We start from the raw sequence: 21,486 nt of genomic DNA on the forward strand, positions 1-21,486 counted from the left end.
TGGATCATTCAGTGTTATGAGAAAGAAAAGAAAAACATGAGACCCTTAACAAACATGAAATGATTGAGTCTGATACTATACAGAACAGTATAATTGACTTTCCGAGGCCCAAAAATGTTGTATGTGTTGCTCTTCTACAATATATGCATTTGTCAGGTTAAATTAAAAAGATAAGAGATGATGAGACATGGTGGATCAGGTCTTCAGGCACACATGTTGCCCATATGTTTCTCCTGATGGATCTACATACAGGGGTTAGAAAGGGCAGAGGAGAGGTCGCATTAGGACACAACACTGTAGGACATCATTATACATTGTGGGACACACCACAAGCATTGAACCCATAGACCTCTTGTCTGAATCTGAATCCACCTCTCTCTCTCTCAGCTGTAGGGGTTCATTGTTAGTGAAGCGGTGCAGATGCAGCACGCAAACACATTTTTTTGCACAGTGTGTGTGTTCTTTTGGATAAAAGGCCCTGAGAGTTTCTTCTCCATAGCACCACTGTACAATCAGGTTTCTTCATTGACTTTGGGTATAAACCGCACTGACCTCTTTAAGTCCTTTGAAGAGCCATCTAAACCAGGGGTCTTCAACGTTTTTCGGGGCAAGGACCCCTTAGATGAGAGATGCATGGAGCAGGGACCCCCTTATACTAAATGTGTAAACGAAGCTATTTAAATAGAAACAACCCTATTGTCACAGCAATATTATGTTAAGACATTACATTAGCACTATTATGTTATTGTTGAACATAGGCTAAATACTTTTCTGTGTATTATTTTTGTTTTTAATATAGATTGCTTGATTATTTTAAGGGATTAGCAGCATCAAACATTTTCATTTTACTGTGAGATGGACAATTAAACATTTATTTGAACCTTAGTTTTAATTAAGGCTTCAATGAGATGACTGACCCTAATGGCACAAAGACTATTCTAGTGGAGGTAGAGGTTGTCTCTGGATGAGAAAGAAATTAGTGCAGATTTGATGCATTGTGTTGTAAAATCAGGCCGTTTTCGTTTTCACACCTGATCGATTGCTTTGTTCCGAAACTGGGGGTTAAATCGCTATATTCCAATTTATTTTAGTTCGGTTCGCATTCACAAGTAAATATTTCCAAACGGACGAAACTTTGTTAATAAAAGTCATGTGCGAGTAAACTCTCCTTCGATAGGTCAGAGTGCATCTGTTTATTTTCCGACCGGTAACGCAAGTGATAATGAGCGTCAGCTGCGCGTAGCACCGGTCTCGCGTCTCACAGCGGAGCTCGTGAAGCATAAAAGGAGGAGAAGGACGTTAGAGAACCAGGCCTGGATTTTATGTTATGTTTTATTGTGTTTGTGTGGCCGGCAGTCGACTGTGAGGGAGCTGTCAGCACTTTACTTTCGTTTTGTTGTTTGTTTATTTTATTAAAAGTTTGGTTTAACGTTCGCCGGTTCCCGCCTCCTTCCTTCCTTACTTTGAGCACTGTGACAGGGAGCCATTAGCAAAACAATCCCTTTTGCGTCACGCAACTTTACATAATTACCCATCATACATTGTGATACAGTCTGGTCCGTTGGGTCGGATGACTTTCACACGTCTAGCGAACCTGACACTGAACTAAGATGCTTTTTTTTAGATTTACGCTTATTTGCCGAAGGAGATAACGTTTTTATGAAACACGCTCTGTAGAGCAGTTTGTCCATTTAGGGCTACTGTAGAAACAACATGGCAAAATTTCATGTAAAGGGACCCGCGGTGTACATAGATAGAAATAGCCCATTCTAAGACAATTAAAACATAACGCTTCATTATGTAAGGTCTTTATACACCTCTGAAGACAGTTACGTAAAATATATTGCATTTCAGTCAATATATATACTCCAAAAAATTACACATTGGACCTTAAAACCATCACAATATGAGGTGAAAGACCAAAATGTTATCAGTTATTATATTACAATAATTTGTTTAAAAAAGCCCTGTTTTTGATTAAAAAAGCCATACCCAAGGGCTTACTTTGATTCAGTAAGCATGTCACATGTGTCGTGTTCAATTTTTTGCCAAGCCTCTTTGAACTCTTCTCAAAGAGTTTACAGTCCAAGCACAACTATGCAATGTGCATTTTTAATAATACGTTTAAATACCCCTACATTTTCTGGTACAAGTTGCAAGCATCTATTTGTAGCACAGACTTTATTTAGTTTATAGGTGTCTACCCACAAACTACACACACCTGCATTACTGCTACATACAGTATGCACAACAAGGACATCCATTACCCCATCACCCAAGACAGAAATATGGTTCATGCAAACATTTCTTGTTCCCCGCTCCTTTCCCCATTTAAATCATCCAGGTGAGGCCCAGGCCACGGTTTGCTCTGGGAGGAAGTGAAATTGTGTATTTCTCCTCAGCCAAGAAACCAAAATAGAACCCCATTGAGACTTGAGCTAAAGTTCATCAGGTTTAGCTCAAGTGTGTCAGCATGTGGTACACTCATTTTGGGTCAGGACCATAGTACGAAAAGATTTATTTAGTCAAAAAAGATGAATGACAACAGTATTAGAGCAGCAAAGCCTTATTTAAAAGTTGGCGCCTGCAGGCGTTTCGTTTCTATTTTGGAACTACAGATCAGTATGTATTACTATTGTATGGAAAATGTATGTGTATGCTTTTGAAAAAATCTTGTTTTGAATGCGTTCCATTTAAAAACAAGTTTGGAACATCATGAGCATTGTGTACATAAGCCAATTTTTGTAATTTTGGCTAAATTATTCTTTTATTACATAATTATGCATTTTCACCCTTTTTAAATGCACCATTCCACAATGCTTGCTTTCAAGTTAACTTGACTAGTAAACACCATGCTTGCATGTATTTCACCATTTAAGTCATCTTCCATCATATTGCAACCATGTGGCACATAAACTTTTCTAAGTCTGGAGTTTCATTGTTGGTCGAGAGCTAAAATGTAAACAAATCATGTGCTACACAGACATTAACTATTAGACACGCACATTAAAGCTCTGGCTTTCATTAGTGTGCACTTTTTTTCTCTCTTACACAGACTTTTTCTGGATTTTACTTACAGTGATGAGATCCAATCTGTGTTTTTGGTCTGGTTTTGCATCTGCATGCAGTCTGGCACTGTATGGTGGTGAAAGGAATATTTCAGGTTCAATACAAGTTAAGATCAATTGACGGCATTTGTGGTATAAACAAAATAACTTGTAGAGGAAAATGTTAAACCTATAACAAGTTATAAGGGAAAGCTGAATGTTTTGCCACAAATGCAACGAATTTAGTCAAACTAGAGCACAACTTGCAGGGCTGGTGGCATGTTTGATTCATGGAATATAGAAAGGGAGTTGAAAGCAGTTTAGTTGTGAAACACACAAATAAGATTATTTCTCCGTATCTAAGATCCATCTCTGCTGTGAGTTCATTACGGTTGCTTGCCTGTACAGTAGATATGATGTTAATATTTTGATAATGCTTGCCCTTGATGACCTGTTGGTTAACTCAGTATAAGATGCTAATATTTAATCCGTAGTCATTTGTGCAATTAACAATTTTTTGACATGAATGTGTATTACCAATTTCGGAAAAATCTACCCATAGACCTTAAATGTCTTGCTAGTCCAGTTATCTTTAGTTTAAACATGTTTACCTTCTCTATAGACCCCAGTACTGAGCTCGGCTGGAGAACTTGCTTACTTGGTTTGTTTTGCAGACATTTAGCCTTTGGTGATGATGTAATGGAAAGTATGGGTGCAGTGACTAAAGGCTAAAGTCTGCTTTTAAATGTGAGGTGTAACCATGGCGATTGGAGACAGCATAGTGGATGATAGCGCAGGGTGATCAGCAAATGAGGGAACCAGCTGACATCCTGTCGTTTACGTATGGACCTTACTAAGCTTGAAGAGGAAAAATCTCTGCTGTCAAATGTTACTCTACATTATTGTGGAGTTTTGATAGAGTTTTATAGAATTACAGCTGATTTCACCAACTGAGCATTGAACAAAGCAATTCTGCCACATGTGTGCAGTTTTTCTGCGCAGTTTGGCTGGATGTTGCACTCCTGCCTGTAGAAACAGATGGCAAATAGATTTTTATGTAAGTGAGATGTTTGTGAGATCACGACAGTAAACATCAAGTGATGCATATAGAGTATGTAAACGCATTTAAAAATAGTTTTCTTGTCCCTGTTTCTCAACACACCCATTGTAATGTGTAGATTAACAAGCAGTTCATGTTCTGACAAGTCACCCGTGAACACAGCCATTTAACAGAACAGACAGTGGGGTATTACACAATAAATTCACTTAATTGGTTGCTATTCCCTATAGATCACAGCAGTACTCAGTACTCAGAGGGCACCTTGCCGTCTATCATTTCACGGCTGGGTTGAAAAATGTGTGTGTGTGTGTGTGTGTGTGTGCGTGTGCGTGTGTGTACAGGCTCAGTGGTACTTGTGTGGGACAAATTTGGTTGCACTTTATTTTACAGTACGTGTACCTACAGTATAGTGTACTTACAGTGTATTTACCTAAGAAAGTATTGGGTAGTAAAAGGTAAGTACATGGTATAAGTTTAGGGTTAGTACCTAGTTATTACCCAGTTATTATATTTACTGTAATAAGTACACAGTATGTACATGGGAAACAGGACTGTAAAATAAAGTGCTAGCCAATTGATGTGCATTTAAAAAGTTATGAAAATATGTATGAAAAAATAAATGTATGAAAATATGTGACCCAGTCTGTGAAAACCCAGCTAAAGCCATTTACTGTATTCTACATAAAATATTTCGGTAACACTACAGTTTAGGGGGCAATTCTCACTATTAACTAGTTGTTATTAGCATGCGGAATATTGGCTGTTTATTAGTAATTATAAAGCACATATTCTGTATGACCATACTCTACATCCCTAATCCTACCCAATACCTAAACCTAACAACTACCTTACTAACTATCAATAAGCAACAAATTAAGAGTTTATTGGGAGAAAATTAGTAGTTAATGGTTTGTTAATAGCGATTATTTCCCCCTATACTGAAGTGACCAATATTTCTACATACTGTAAAGAATATTCTGTGAAAATATAACCTTGATGTCTTTAATATTGACTGAGTGAGACCATGTCAAAGATTGAAATCATTGAAAGTTCATGACTAAAAATAACCAATATATACTTATTTGACCTTGTATACAAATAACACGCAGTCCAGTACATAATTTACATACTTTCAAGTGATAGTCTGCCCAAAAAGAAACATTTTGTCATAATTTATTCACCCTCGTGTTGTTCAAAGCCTGTATATGACTATTTGTTGTGTGGAACACAAAAGAAGATATTTTGAGAAATGTCTCATTGGTTTTGTGTCCAAACAATGGAAGTCAAGTCATGTTGTTTGGTTACCAAAGTTCTTCAAAATATCTCCTTTTGTGTTCTGCAGAAGCAAGAAAATCATTTAATGCAGATAAGTGAGACTCTGTGGTGAAATGTGTCTTTCCATCACATAATGGGATTTAACGACTGACAGAACAACTCGCAGCAGAAAAAAAAAACACAAAACAAACCAAGAGTTCCAATATCCTATATGCTGCATTCAAATGCCATAATCACAAAAACGTCCCAGTTTTGCTATTTCATAACATAACTCCAAAGAAAATTGTAGCTCATTTGTTATTGAAGCAGGTGAGAAAACAAAGCCCCTTATTGGTTAATCATGCATTAAAACATTATATAGTAGATGAACTGGGAATAATATTTCTGATTAATTAAATAACATATTTCAGCATTTTATCTGTAATACTTATTGATCATCGTAAACATTCAAAAAGAGCTGGAAAGGATCTAGAACATCTTTGTAGGTGGTTAAGGAGAGCATTACTAATATTGGCCGCCTGTTGTGCATCAGTACAGCTTGCTGTCACCACCCTCTCATCACTTCCTGTTCTTTAATCACATGATAAGGGCCAATGACGCCTCCTGGACCGGCGTCATGCGGCGTGTGTTTGTGTATGTGTATGATTGCATGTGTGTTCCACAGGGCGCACTGTTGATGTCAGTCACCCCAGGTGAGAGCCGGGTCTCCACCCAGCATCTCTCAGCCACCCGCTGACTCTCCCCGTCGTCGCGCTGGCCTAACTGGGCGGCGTGGGGAGAGAGAAGCCCAGGAGAAATGTTGGCGTCTGGCTGCGGCACTGCTTATTGGAATTAATCCGTTTTTTCTGTTGGTCCCTCTCTAATAGGGCAAGCGGTGTGTGCAGACATGAACTTACTTTCAGACACAGAGACTGCTGACGGAATAAACAAATGATGATGTTTTGAAGGGAGACAATGACTCAATGAAAAACACATCTTGATATCATTGAGGTGTGTTTAGCATTGTAAAAAGATTAGATGATAGAGAAGGAAAAATTCAACTTTCTTTCTTATACAGACTTTTAACTTTGGACTTTTTCTTATACAGAGGACGAAATTGTATGTACAGTATCTCAAAGAAGTGAGTACACCCCTCACATTTTAGTAAATATTTTATTATATCTTTTCATGTGACAACACTGAAGAAATGACACTTTGCTACAATGTAAAGTAGTGAGTGTACAGCTTGTATAACAGTGTAAATTTGCTGTCCCTTCAAAATAACTCAACACACAGCCATTCATGTCTAAACCGCTGGAAACAAAAGTGAGTAAACCCCTAAGTGAAAATGTCCAAATTGGGCCCAAAGTGTCAATATTTTGTGTGGCCACCATTATTTTCCAGCACTGCCTTAACCCTCTTGGGCATGGAGCTCACCAGAGCTTCACAGGTTGTCACTGGAGTCCTCTTCCACTCCTCCATGACGACATCAAGGAGCTGGTGGATGTTAAGAGACCTTGCGCTCCTCCTCCTTCCCTTTGAGGATGCCCCACAGATGCTCAATTTGGTTTAGGTCCCAGTGCCGGCAGCACTCATAAAGCCCCAGACCATGACACTCCCACCACCATGCTTGACTGTAGGCAAGACACACTTGTCTTTGTACTCCTCACCTGGTTGCCGCCACACACGCTTGACACCATCTGAACCAAATAAGTTTATCTTGGTCTCATCAGACCACAGGACATGGTTCCAGTAATCCATGTCCTTAGTCTGCTTGTCTTCAGCAAACTGTTTGCGGGCTTTCTTGTGCATCATCTTTAGAAGAGGCTTCCTTCTGGGATGTCAGCCATGCAGACCAATTTGATGCAGTGAGGCGTATGGTCTGAGCACTGACAGGCTGACAACCCACCCCTTCAACCTATGAAAAAATGCTGGCAGCACTCATACGTCTATTTCCCAAAGAGAACCTCTGGATATGACGCTGAGCACGTGCACTCAACTTCTTTGGTCGACCATGGCGAGGCCTGTTCTGAGTGGAACCTGTCCTGTTAAACCGCTGTATGGTCTTGGCCACCGTGCTGCAGCTCAGTTCCATTGGCCTTAACAATCTTCTTATAGCCTAGGCCATCTTTATGTAGAGCAACAATTCTTTTTTTCAGATACTCAGAGAGTTCTTTGCCATGAGGTGCCATGTTGAACTTCCAGTGACCAGTATGAGAGAGTGAGAGCGATAACACCAAATTTAACACACCTGCTCCCCATTCACACCTGAGACCTTGTAACACTAACGAATCACATGACACCGGGGAGGGAAAATGGCTAATTGGGCCCAATTTGGACATTTTCACTTAGGGGTGTACTCACTTTTGTTGCCAGCGGTTTAGACATTAATTTCTGTGTGTTGAGTTATTTTGAGGGGACAGCAAATTTACACAGTTATACAAGCTGTACACTCACTACTTTACATTGTATCAAAGTGTCATTTCTTCAGTGTTTTATACACTGTATTTGTATATAAAAAAATATTTACAAAATGTGAGGGGTGTACTCACTTCTTTGAGATACCATATATTAAATCAAACAACATTGAACCCCATTGACTTCCATTTAATGGACACAAAACCACAGAGACATTTCTCAAAATATCTTCTTTTGTGTTCTGAAGAAGATAAAGTCAAACATGTTTGGTATGAATACGACATGAGGGTAACTAAATGATGACAGAAATTTTATTTTGGGGTGAACTAGCACTTTAACAATGCAATAAAGCTATTATGTGTGTTGAACCCATCCCCCTGGTGTTTATATTATATGCTCTACCAGGATCTGTAAGAAAGTTAAATAATCCAGATATGCTATATATGAACTGCATGTCACACTGGCATTATCTCACAAACCAGGACCAATCTGTTTCAGTGTTTATTGAGTGTCTGATACATAATTGTGTCTTTGAAGATGGTGTATATTAATTCACAGCATATGCTGAGAGAGACTTGTAATTGTTATACAGGCATGCATTACCTAATGTGCTCTCCATTTTACCTACCACCTTATCCATCTTACCCTTACAGAGACTTAATTATGGCTCTGCTTAGAGGTTTTTCATTTCTCTCTCTCTCTCTCTCTCTCTCTCTCTCTCTCTCTCTCTCTCTCTCTCTCTCTCTCATGAATGTTGTTAACTGGCCCCCATTCACTTGCATTGGTTTTGTGCTCTCTCTCTCTCTCTCTCTCTCTCTCTCTCTCTCTTTCATTTATCTGTGCAGCTCCAGATTCTCCAGAATCTTTGGGAACCTCTGTACATTCTAACATTTACTGTTGCACAGAGATCTGTACATTGACCTCACTTTTTTATGTTGCAATATTATGAGCTTAAAGCGATAGTTTACCCAAAAATAAAAATTCTGTCGTCATTTACTCACCCTCTTGTCATTTGAAACCATTATGACTTTCTTTCTCCTGCCGAACACAAAAAAAGACATTTTGAAGAAAGTTGGTAACCGAACAGTACTGGCCCCCATTCACTTCTATTGTACGGACACAAAACCAATGCAAGTGAATATCTTCTTTTGTGTTCTGCGGTAGAAAGAAAGTCGAATAGGTTTGCCATGACATGAAGGTAAGTAAATGATGACAGAATTTTAATTTTTGGGTGAACTATGACTTTAATGCATTGTTTATTCTTAACATGATCATTAAACTAAACTTATCTAAAACACACAAACTTACCAAATATGTCAGATAATAAACTCAAATGATTTTTATCAGCAACTATAATTGCTTATTCGAATAATTTTTCTGTGTCTACATTTGTAACTCCAGAACGTTCACGGATTCACAGATGTGAACGAGATCAGTTTCCCGCACTGTCTGGTGTAAACTATGCAGGCTGGTTGAACAAATAAGCCATTGGCTTTTCTGATTGCTTTACTCTCTTAATAGGCGGATGGGATTCTGCTGTCTGTCCCATAGGAGCTCTCAATGTATAACTTTTAATCATCATATGTTACCATGGCAATGACACAAACAACATACAGTGCGAGCCCACGCCCTGCAACACAAGTGAGGTTTGAAGAACATGAAACCCCTGAGGGGAAATTGTTAGGAAAAACAATTGATCTTATATAAAAAAATCCTCATTTTATGGGAATGTGTGCAAAGCTTTAGCCTCACAAGAAGTTCAGGAACTTAAAGGGATAGTTCAACCTCAAATGAAAATTATTTTATTTAATCACCCTCTTGTCATTTCAAACCTGTATGACTTTCTTCTGCAGAACACAAAAGAAGATATTTTGAAGAATGTTGGTAACCAAACAACATTGCCCCCCATTGGCTTCCATTGTATGGGCACATTTCTCAAAATATATTCTTTTGTATTCCACAAAAAAAGGTGTCATATACAGGTTTTAAATGACATGAGGGTAAATAAAAGACAGAATTTATGTTTTTGGGTAACATCCCTTTAATGCACATTAGAACTAAAATTATATTTATTTATTTATCATTCAGCTATTTATTTAGCTCTAAAATGAGGGTTAGAGAAGAAACGCTGTCTTGATCAGTATTACGCAATATTGCTACTTTTGGCAACATTGGCGGCACGAAATCTCAGATTGTGTCTTGTTGAGGTGTTGAGGGTTATAGAGGTTATCTTTTTTAAACAAAATTATGGTTTTCGCTCATTGAGACAGACACCAATATATAAACAAAATACATGTTTTATAGTTTCATAACAGATATATACAGTACATGTACATGTACAGTTACAGGAAGACAGTGTATACATGTATGCACGAGTTTTGAAACAGAGGTTATATTTCAACAATCTAATTTAATCTCTATTACGAAGGACAGTTTGGTGTACAATCTGTTGTTTATGTTCCAGCAAACTGATTTAGCAATATCCCATTATGAACTCACAAGCGTATCACATGCAACATTTTTCTAACATAGTTTCTAAATCAACCAGGGAATCATAACCATATCTCATAGAAACAATTCCAGCGCTCTGAACACAAAGAATAAATTGGCCAAAGGTTAATGGGAATTATTGAAGAAGAATAACAAGTTGTAGGGGTGTAAGCCTGCTATCGGTAAAAATATATCCAGCTCACACACAGTATCAATGTAACATTTACATGGTGTGGTCTGTTCTTCAGAGGGATCAGGCACCAGCTGTGAGACACCACTTAATTACCTTACTTGAGCTGTGGATTAGACCCAGATGAGAAGGTACCACTGCTGGTAAGAGATCTAACCTCTTTTTAGGCAGGCCTGAACAGGCCCATGTTTTAGACCTGGGACAAAGTAACAAGTATCATACAGTACGTCCATCTCTGGAGAGTTGTGAGGTGTTGACAAGCACAGCTGAAGGGGGTTGTGCTGGTGCTTAGATGATGTGCAGTGGGTCTTTTACAAAAGGTTGTATTTTAAAGGGAAAATTATGTACAGTAAATATATATTGGAAAGTAATTTATGTTCCATTATGAAAAATGGATTTTGCTTATCTATATTTATAAATAATATTGCTCATTATGTGTTCAATCAACCTTATATACTGTATTTAAACAATTGATTGTAGACTAACAATTTGTAATAATTTGCATTTTACAAATTCTCATGTTCTGCTTTCATACCAACCTTACAAAAATAATTAATATTTCAAAATAAGTGAATTAAATAAAGTTTATTTTACGTATACTTTATGTAGTAAGTATACTAATACCAATTTACTAGTACTTGTGTAGTATTGTACTAAAGTATACTAATTAATGGTGTACTATTTCAATACTACTTTTGGACTAAATTTACCCACTTTTTTATTTATGAAAATATTCTTTTTAAATAAACTTTAAGTGTAACAGTAGTCAACTTTAAGTACACAACTAGTGCTTGAGGCTTATGTTTTTTGTTTATAAGTACACTTTGAAGTAGCCTATACTCTCAGTAAACTACTAGTTTTGTACTTGTTTCTTATTTGTATGCTTTTTCGTACTTAGCATTGTACTAATAGTTTACTATTTCTATGTAAGTTAAAAAAAAAACTTAAAGTAGAAACAGAAATGTTTCTATCATAGCTCACATGATTACAACTCAAAAGCTTTGATTTACAAAACTTTATAAAGCCAACAAAAAATTTTGATGCAATCCTTGAGCATTTTTAGTTAGCACCGTGCACCGTTTTTAACTCTATGTCTGAAAGTTCTGCCAGTAGAAGCATCACTTCTGAAAGGGGTTTTTGTATGAGCACTTGTTGCCTTCACTTGGAAAGTAGGTGGGTGGATGTAGCACTTCAGATACCGTGATACAATGATTTCTCCTATCTGTCTATCTCCGACACTCCGCTCTTTTCCTGAGAACAAAACACGTCTGTATAAAAGCACTGCTGGATGGAGAGTGAATTAAGCTAAGCCTGCTCTCCAGAGCCTAATGGAAAGGCCAATAATTGCTCTGTCTGTTAAGAGATACAAAGTGGGAAACATGGGGATAAGAGTGTCTCATTCAAAGTGTGAACTGGAATAAAAGGACTAATCATGAAGGCTTTTTTTCACAGCCCTAAAATGCTACGCTATAGTTAAAGGTCAATCTTCATTAGCGGGCTAGTTTTAGCTCATGCCATCCCCAGTCCGTTTCTCTTCAGGTTGTAATTTGGTCTTTATGAAAAGCAAGAGATATTATATGAATCAAAGGCCGTCTGAAAAAAGCACACGGCCAATGTAATAAAGCTGTTTCACAATGGTTAATATTCCTGTGTGGATAGCCGAGATAATAGCATCATATGGTGTCGTAATGGTTAATGTTACTCAGAGAAATTACCAAAATGGCTTTGATGTTCCGTTCGGGCTCTTTGGAAGATGGACATTATGAAGGTTATTTTCAAACGGCGTCATCCACAGCTCTCAAAGTATTTTCTAAAAGTTCTGACTCAAAAAGTAAAGAACTTGAAACTTTTGGATGCTGGTGTTCCCAGGAAAGAAATTTGGTGTTAACTCTTTTGTTGGACTGCTGTGGTGTGTTTGGTCTGATCATATTCCGTCGACCGCTGTCTATCCCCTTCACTCTTCAGGAAATTGTGTTGAACCTGTGACGCAAGGCAAACTCTCACAAGCTCATTTTGATTCGATTACGGCTCACCTAATCAAATTTAGGCTTTAATGCTTTTCTCAATTTAATCTTGGCTATCAAAGATGCTCCTCCATTCCTCACTACTGCTGCGGGGTTGTGAAACCAAGGGCAACGTGCCTTCATGATTCCCAAGAAAAGAGTTTAAAGAGTCAAACCGGATTATTTACACTAAAGGATGAGGAGGCCTCGCATTGGTGAAGGCCGAGATGCATATTTATAAGACATGGCTTGTTTGTATCTTAGCAGTCGTGGAAAACACAACCAATGTTTTCTAGGCAGTTTTTACGCATTTAATTACGGCATAAATGCAGTTGCAATGAACAGAAGTAAACCTGTCTGACTGTTGACCTCGCTGACTCCAATTAAACACATTTTCCTCTTCTAACAGCTGTGAACAAAAGAGCAGAAAAATCTCTGTGTTGCTCTTCATTTTCTCAGTAACGCAAGAATATCGTGTGCTTTATAATAAACTTAAACCAAAAATTTGCAAAGACAAAAGTTCATCGATCGAAGAGAGTACAGAAAACTGCACACAAAAGACAAAAAACAAGAAGCTAACCATTTTTTACCGCTTTTTGTAGCATATAGTCTTCATAAGTTGCAATATTATTATTTCGTGTTTTTCAATCTTTTCAATTTTTGAATTTAGAGAATAAAAAATAAACATGAAGTGGCACATAAACAGCTTTCTTTCTCTGCAAACAGCTGAGAAAATAGCTTGAAGAACATTGAAGATACTTTAAGTCAATGCTTGAAACCGTAACATATTTTCATTTTGTGGTGTTGTTATGAAACAATTAGCAGTTGAGACATTAGAAGATACGGGAATAGAAATAAAGAAATTTTTCATATAAAATACATGCCATTAAGATACATGACACTAAAACCCAGGACTACATTATTCTTGTCACAATAAATAGATATTTTTAAAAGAACTAAAGAATAAAAGTCTTTTTGGAAAATATTTTTTCTATAGCAGCAGTATGCCAACTCCTTTTTAGTTGTAATTTGAAACTTTAGTTTAAAATGTGATGTTCCATGATCACAAGCCTAATTGGCCGTAATAATACAGTGATTCAAATCGTGAGTCAAATAATTTCACCGACGATGGCATGAGACACAGCAGATGGGTCCACAGGGTGTCGTGTGTGCGCGGTATATGTTTTGTGCGAGAGTAACAGGGAGCTGCATAAAACATAAAGCTCACTTATAAACTTACTGTATGTCGCCCATTAAAGAGTCACTTTTAGCCAAAGCACCACATCTTAGGATGGAAATAGGATTTCAGACGAGGGGCTCACCACTGAATAGCGTCTCTTTCAGACACTAAAAATAATTGAACCCTGAGATATCAGCTATAATGAACATTATGCGGTTAAAACTGGGTTTCTTATGCATATACTATATGAATATAAACCTTCTTTGGCATTTTTCTTAGGTGGAGTGTGTGGGAATACACAATACACACAAAACGCAAAAAAAGGTAAGATGTGTAAGTATAACTAACTAAACATCTAATATTTTTAAGTTTAGCAAAGTTATTCTATTCTTTAAGTTGTATGAAGCAATTATATGAGAGCATGGCAAAATGCATAGCAAATTTAAATAAAATACAGATTTTTAAACAAATAAGGACAAACTAAATGGTAGTCTTTTCTTACATTTGTGCCATTGATTTCATTTGGACACACAGTATTTGCACAGTATTCAATGTAGCCTGCATACAATATTCTTCTCAGACACTTTATTGTAGGAACGTTACGTCAAAAAAGAAAAACAAATGTTACAATTTGGGTTAGCTTGGTTGGAGCGTCTGTGTTCTAGACTTTGTGAAGTGGCTTAATCTCACAATTAGTGTGATTTACTCAGCTGTTAAAAAGCCCAATGTGGTGAACAGGCACATGTTTGACATCTTCTTTACAACGTGTCAGCATGTTTCAGCAGAGGTGGAACAAAGGGAGATTCATATGTGTGCGTGAATTCCCCTTCATGATTCTCTTGCTTGGTTAAGAGATTATGAGCTGTCTGAGGAGCAGGTTCCAGACTGGTTTTGTCTGATCTTAGTCCTTACATTTGGTGAGTTAAATATATGTTTTATGGTTAATTGAATAAACCCAAGCTAACAAAAGTGACAAATAAATTTGGCTGCAGACTTTCCACAAAGTTATGTGTCCCTCCTCTGCATTCAGATAAACCACAAATGCACAATTTCAACACTTTTTAATCTACCCCAGTGTGACGTCTATATATTATATATATATATATATATATATATAACCATATACTCTGGGTACAAATGAGGTGTCCATTTTCAAGCTCCACTTTAAATCATTTTGTCAGTAGCTCATCTCTTATACAACTAATAGCAGAAGAATGAAGTCTTTGTCCAATTTAAAGCGATTTGAGGTTAGGTGAACAAAGATGAATGCACACACTTGTCTATATTTAACTTTTACCGCACTGACTATTACAAAATGTCAAGGACAAATGCTAAAGACAGTAACTGTAAAGGTATTTAAGTCTCCTTTAAGTATTTCTTTTGTTTATGTCTGTCTATCAGCGATGCGTTCTTAAACATCAATGTTAAGGTTAAGCTTTAGTATACGAAACCTACACAAGGATGATGTAATAAATGATACAACATTAGTTCAGAAGTGTGTTGCTGATATTTCATGTTGCAAGAGACCCTCAGCTCCCCCCAGCTTTAGCTAAAGCTTTCAAATCCACAGAGAACTTCTACTGTGAATGAAATCCTATAACTCACAGCTTAATAAATAAAAAAGTGTATATACTGCCTCACATAAAATAAATTGTAAGTGAAATGATGTACTGTGCAGTATGCAATGGAAACACATCCTAATATGTTGTCACATGACCACTGACGATTATGGATCAATCAAATTGTATAGGCTACAGCACATTTGGGCAAAGTTTCTCTGCACACACAAGACTACTATACTAAAGAAACAGTCTGAGTTATATGACAATTCACAGTTAATTATTAGAACAGTTAAACATGTAAGAAATAAATCACACTGCGCCACCCTTTGTGTCTCAAAAAGGACAGCCATTTATGTTGTATTATTGCTAAACAACGCCCTCTAGAGGCACAAGTCAAATCAGGCACCGTCTTTATAACAGCACACAGTGCGATTTCAAAGTTTCGTTCTTTTACGTCACACATACTTGGGAAGAACCTGCAATCTTTGCATGTAGGCTACTCTTAAAAGTAAATGTGCTTTAAAGGTTCTTCACAGCTATGCCATAAAAGAGCCATTTTTGGACCGAAGAACCATCTCTTTCTTACCTTTTTATAATCTGAAGAACCTTACGGAGAACCTTTTAAACAGAAATGTTCAGATGCTAAAGGTTCTTTAGAACCATTTAGACAAAAATGGTTCTTCTATGGCATTGTGATTCGTGAAGCACCTTTATTTTTAAGAGGTTAGGTAAAATACTTTTTTGAGTTGTGTATTAAATGTATTTTGTTGTAGACTATATAATGGATTCAAGGTTTCATTGCTTCCGATGGTTGTCCACCTGACAGAGAAGTTAAATGGCAACAGCAAGAAGATAATGGATACACAACTATCACAACTGGACAGAATGAACCACCTCGTGCTTGTTTGCTAAAAGCAAGCACATTTCATATAATTTTGCAGCCACTTAATTTATTGGTGAGTCATGCTTAAGCGGAAATAAACTTGTTTATGTCAGGATCTTGGTTTATTTATTTCCATGGCAACAGTAGTAGCATGAGCATAAACACACAGGGTTGATTTGAGGCTAGTTATAGAAAGATGGAGCTGGATGCGCATCAAAACGTAGGAATTGCACAAGAGGAACATTCCCTAAAACAGAACAGACATACTTGGAGCAATGAAACCACCTGCCTGCCTCTTTGTGTACCTCTACAGTGCTTTCTGTTTTTAGGGGCCAAAATTATGAGACCACACAGATCATCAAGAAATCAATAACTAATCAAACAAAAAAGTCAATAATCTGATAAACGTTTATGTCATTATGACCATGTTAACTGTTTGTATTAGGGTCAATGATGTATAAGGATTTTCAACATGCCCATTTTAAAATATATAAAATCAAAATATCTATTGCAGTTAATGAAACATTGGTATTCACATAAATGTAGATTCAAAATTTAAATTAAGTGATTTTAGTTTTTTCATCTATGAATTGGCCATAGCCTTTAAAATGTCATGTGGTGCAAAAGTGATTTATCTTAATTAATTTCCTTGACGTATGACTACGTTTTTTACAAATCTCTAGAAACAAAATATTTGCATTTCTTTGAGTATTTGCATTTCTTGAGTTGTTAAGTAATCATCTTAGATTTTTGTTCTATAATTTTGTCTTTTTCCTGGAAATCACATACAACTGATATAAATGTTTTTAAGAAAAATTTCACTTAAGCATATATTGTATCAGAGATTAATAGTTCAGCCACAAAAAAAATGTATTTTATTTTTTATTTAATACAATTATTGATATTATTACTCACATGATGAGTGGTCGTTATACACTGTAAAAAAGAAATGTTGGTTCAACTTAAAAATTTGAATGAATTAAACTTAAAAGTATTAGTTAACGAGTTTGCATGAAATTCATTTGACAAATTTTAAGGCAGCCAGGTTACGTATTTTTAAGTGTTTTTTTTTACTTATTTTTAACCCCCCAATTTTTTTTCACAGTCATTAACCCATTAAAGTTGTCATTGAAGCAAATAAATTAAACAAAAATTAAATTAAAGTACCATTCTACAAATTTTAATTCTACAAAATTGTATAAATGTAATGTAAATGTAATGATTTTTAATTAGTTAGATTTTAAGATTTTAGAGATTTTAAGTATTTAGATTTTATTATAAAATGTATTATACTCACATTTAAATATATTTTTATGAATGATAATGCCAATATTTTGTTCCCAATGGAACTGCAATTGATGATAAACAAACAATTCCCGTACCACTAGATGGCTCCAATTATCTTTTAAGACTTCCTTTTCATCTGCTTAAACTGCTAGAGACTTAAAACTATAACTTTGGCTCATCTTTACAAATGTTTGTTATTTACGAATATCTTTATTGGCTGATTTTAATATTAATGAAATATGCTATTCTAATGCTAAAAACAAACATTTCAAGCTTTGAAGAACACGCCATGTAATCTAGGATTTGCTGTTTTTAACTGCTAATCCTAAAGATTTCTACACAAGACCAGTGACTGACATCTTAATATATGGGATGGCAAAATGACAAGGGTGCTGACTTCTAATATAGGTTTCCGCTCATGGCCAAGCCAAACAACAGCTTTGATGTTTGTTGACAGTAGTTTTTTCCTCTGTAAAACAACACATCTTCTTTGTAATTATGTACTTTGTACCAGAGCCAGGCAGAGAACTATAGAAGGGTCTCTTAACTGCACGGCAGTCTATAACTGAAGTTCAGTGTTAGATAGCTGCTGGCACAGCTGATATGGCCACTATCAGGTTGTCACTGGAGCGTAGTGTTTGTAAAAAGGAAACAGTTATTAACAGCGTGTGAAAAATAACTGTGACAGAGTCGAGGCGTCTGTCAAGCTATCCAATCTCAGTCATAACAACATGGCTGTTTTCAAATAAGCCCAGAGTTTTAACACATATTAACTCAAATGAATGAAGCAAGACATTTGACGTATGGTAAAAGTGTATTCATTACACCAACCGATGGTGTTCAATTAGAAAGCGGGCGAAATAGTTCTCAAAGTTTTACAAACAGACAGAGAGAAGGCCAAGGGAGTTATTGTCTGACAGAGCAAAGGGTAAAAATAAATGTAAGTGCTCTGTGTGAAGGGTTTTTCGCCCTTTTCTCCTCCACAGAGTGCTGTGCTAGCGTTTTATGATTTGAGCCTGTGTTGTGAAGTTCATGGTTGACACTATGATTACTGGAGGGTGAATAACAGAGGGCCAGCTGTCTCTATTCCTCTGACCAACTTACTCCCTACGCAAGTACATTCTCAATCTTCACATTAATACAATGCTTCTTCCTATTTTCATTCCAATAAATGCACCAAATCAAGCCAGTATTATAAACATATGTCATAATATGACTACTGCACTTATACAAATTATGTATTTATTGAGAGGAAGCTACGAGTTTTAGCTTACTGATATTTATTCTTAATTTATTGAATTTTATTAAGGTAAATTATCCTCAAGTGGTATAACTTAAAGGGATAGTTCACCCAACAATGACAATTCTGTAATCACTTACTAACCCTGTATAACTTTCTTTCTTCTGCAGAACACAAAAGAAGATATTTTGAAGAATGGTGGTAACCAAACAACAGCGGTACCCATTGACTTGCATTGGTTTCGTGTCCATACAATAAAAGTGAATGTACTCCGTTGTTTGGTTACCAACATTCTTTAAAATATCTCGACAAAAGGGTGATTAAATGATGATGAAGTGTTAATTTTGGGTGAACTATCACTTTAAGTGGGGAACACACAAACTGCTAAAACGTAACGTAAATCTTCACAATACTGTAGGTTGCGTTGGACAAAGCATCTGGCAAGTGTAATAATAGCCACTTAACGATATTTATTTATGTCAAATAACTTTCTAGAATAATATAGATAGTACATTTCAGGTCTGGCATCGATGAAGGGTTTTTTGAGTAGTAATGATACTGTTGTGGTGTCTCAAACCAAAACAAAAATCACCCAGATCACCAACTCAGAGTGGAGTCAGTGACAATTACTGTTTCCTCAATGACTTTGGTTGTCGGCCCCAATGATAAATCTCTAGCAGAGAGACATCTGTACTGTTATATCAAGTATTAACAGTAATGAGGTAAATCTGCATGTAGCTCTAAAATCTCATTAACTCTTTTCATGGAATGTTTCATCATTAGCAGGTACAGCCCTGGTGCCTCTGTGGATCAGACTTGCCAGGTTTACTGAGTGTGCTGCGGTGCCATGCCAAGAGAGACCATTTAACATGATTTTTATGAAGTTTTGATAGGTGGTGACAGCTAATAACCATCTTGTGCGCTTTGGGATGCGACAGAAACTATATAACCACAGTTTTGATGAACGTTTTCCCTCAGGTCACAAACTGCCATCAGTCAGCTGCTTCGTGCCGTTGTGTTCAGGGGGGGTGACGGAACAGGTCTGACTAAAAAAGAGATATAAGTTCACAGTTCCAAATGATGTAGGATGGTAAACGTGTCATACTGACACTAATTCATTGCTGTCGTACTCATCTGTGATGTATGCAAATTCATTGTTTTCTGACCCAGCAACCTCAGCCTTTAAGTAATAGCCAAAGCAAGTTATATGGAGGTATTGATATTCTCATCATTCATTTCTTTACTTTAAAAAAATTACTCTTCTTTGTTTATTTTTTTAACATCACATTTAATTGAAGATGTGCTGGGGGGTTGATATGAGTCATACTGGTATGGGGTAACCAAAAGGTCACTTTTACATCTGCTACAAATATTAAGACGTTAGCGCGGACTAACTAACCCTGAGGGAAAAAAGATTTTAAATATAGCAAAATTGTATGTAGGCAGATGCTGCGTATAATTTGATATACAGTATAATGCATTTGTCCTACATACAGATTGCCACAAATTTGTAATATGCGAAACCACAGCTCACAGTCACACTAATAAGGGTGTTAATTGAAACATTGTGTTAGTGTAATAAAGACCACTGCAAGTAGCAACATGTGTGTGTAGAAACAAAAACCCTAAAAAATGAATTCAGAGCCAGACGGGACATTTTGACTGTTGGTTTCTAAGGGCATGGTCAATTGAGAATCTAAATGGTCCTTTCTATCTGAAAGCCTTTGCATAGTTTCAAAAAGATCTGTCTGAACAAATAGAATGAGATAATGCATGATTGTCTAGACTAAGATTGCGTTCTCCTTCAGATTTGATTGCAAGATTCAAAGGCAGAGCATTTTCGGTCAACTGTTTGGTAGGAATGCCTCCCATCACCAAACAAAGCAAAAAAAGGCCTCTCATGATGAGTGAATTTGGAGTATAGGGCCTACAGCTAAATATATCAGTATGTAGTCATATGACAATCACTCAAAGCACAGATCTCTGACTGCACCACATATCAAATAAGTCTTTCAGTCTGGATATTTTATGTGCATGAAGCGCAGTCCGTGAATTCTGCATGACTGACTTACGGCTGGATCACTTAACACAGGGGAGAGAGAAAGAGACGGGCTCCAACAATTTGCATTTCTCATCAGGGTCAGAACCGCTTCAACATGCAGCGAATCTCTGATGTTGGTTTTAGTTTACAATAAAATGCATGAAAGCAGCGATGATGAGATTGAATACTACAACATCATTATAGTTACATTTACCAATACTGCCACCAGAGAGACAATGACGACAAGAAATACCATTGCAGGACTGAATTATAATAATGGATCTTCAAGGAGAAATGCTGACAGTGAAGCTTCTCCTCTGTCTGATCCTGAAGGTCGTTGCCGCCTTCAAACTCATTTAGATACGCACCATCAATTTTTATGTGTCGTTTAGGCAAGGTGACACATGTGATCTAAACCTTGCATTCATGTTTCTAGTGTCCCTTTTGCAGTACAAAAAATGTTAAAAAGACATGGTAAATTTGTAATATTGTGAATTTGTAATCATTTATGGCATAAAACGAACAGGGTGACGGGGAAGGCACACTGTTGGCAACAATGCCCATTTATAAACCAATCTACTGCTGCTGTCCCGGCTGTAATCATTCAATTTGTCTTGGATTATTTATTTACCTGCATAAACTGCTGCTTATTTTGTTTTTTTACACCACATATAAAACGTATATATACTGTATATTACCTGACAGAAAGATATCACTAAAACGCGCGTCCTGAAAAATCCAATCCACAGAATTCTGTTACGCTGCCTCTGAAGGCTGTCCGAATGTGTTTCTTTGAGCTGCCTTCATGCCTAAACACTGCCTCCGAAGGCA

Source organism: Triplophysa rosa, linkage group LG22, assembly GCF_024868665.1.
Source record: "Triplophysa rosa linkage group LG22, Trosa_1v2, whole genome shotgun sequence".
In the NCBI taxonomy this organism is placed as follows: domain Eukaryota; kingdom Metazoa; phylum Chordata; class Actinopteri; order Cypriniformes; family Nemacheilidae; genus Triplophysa; species Triplophysa rosa.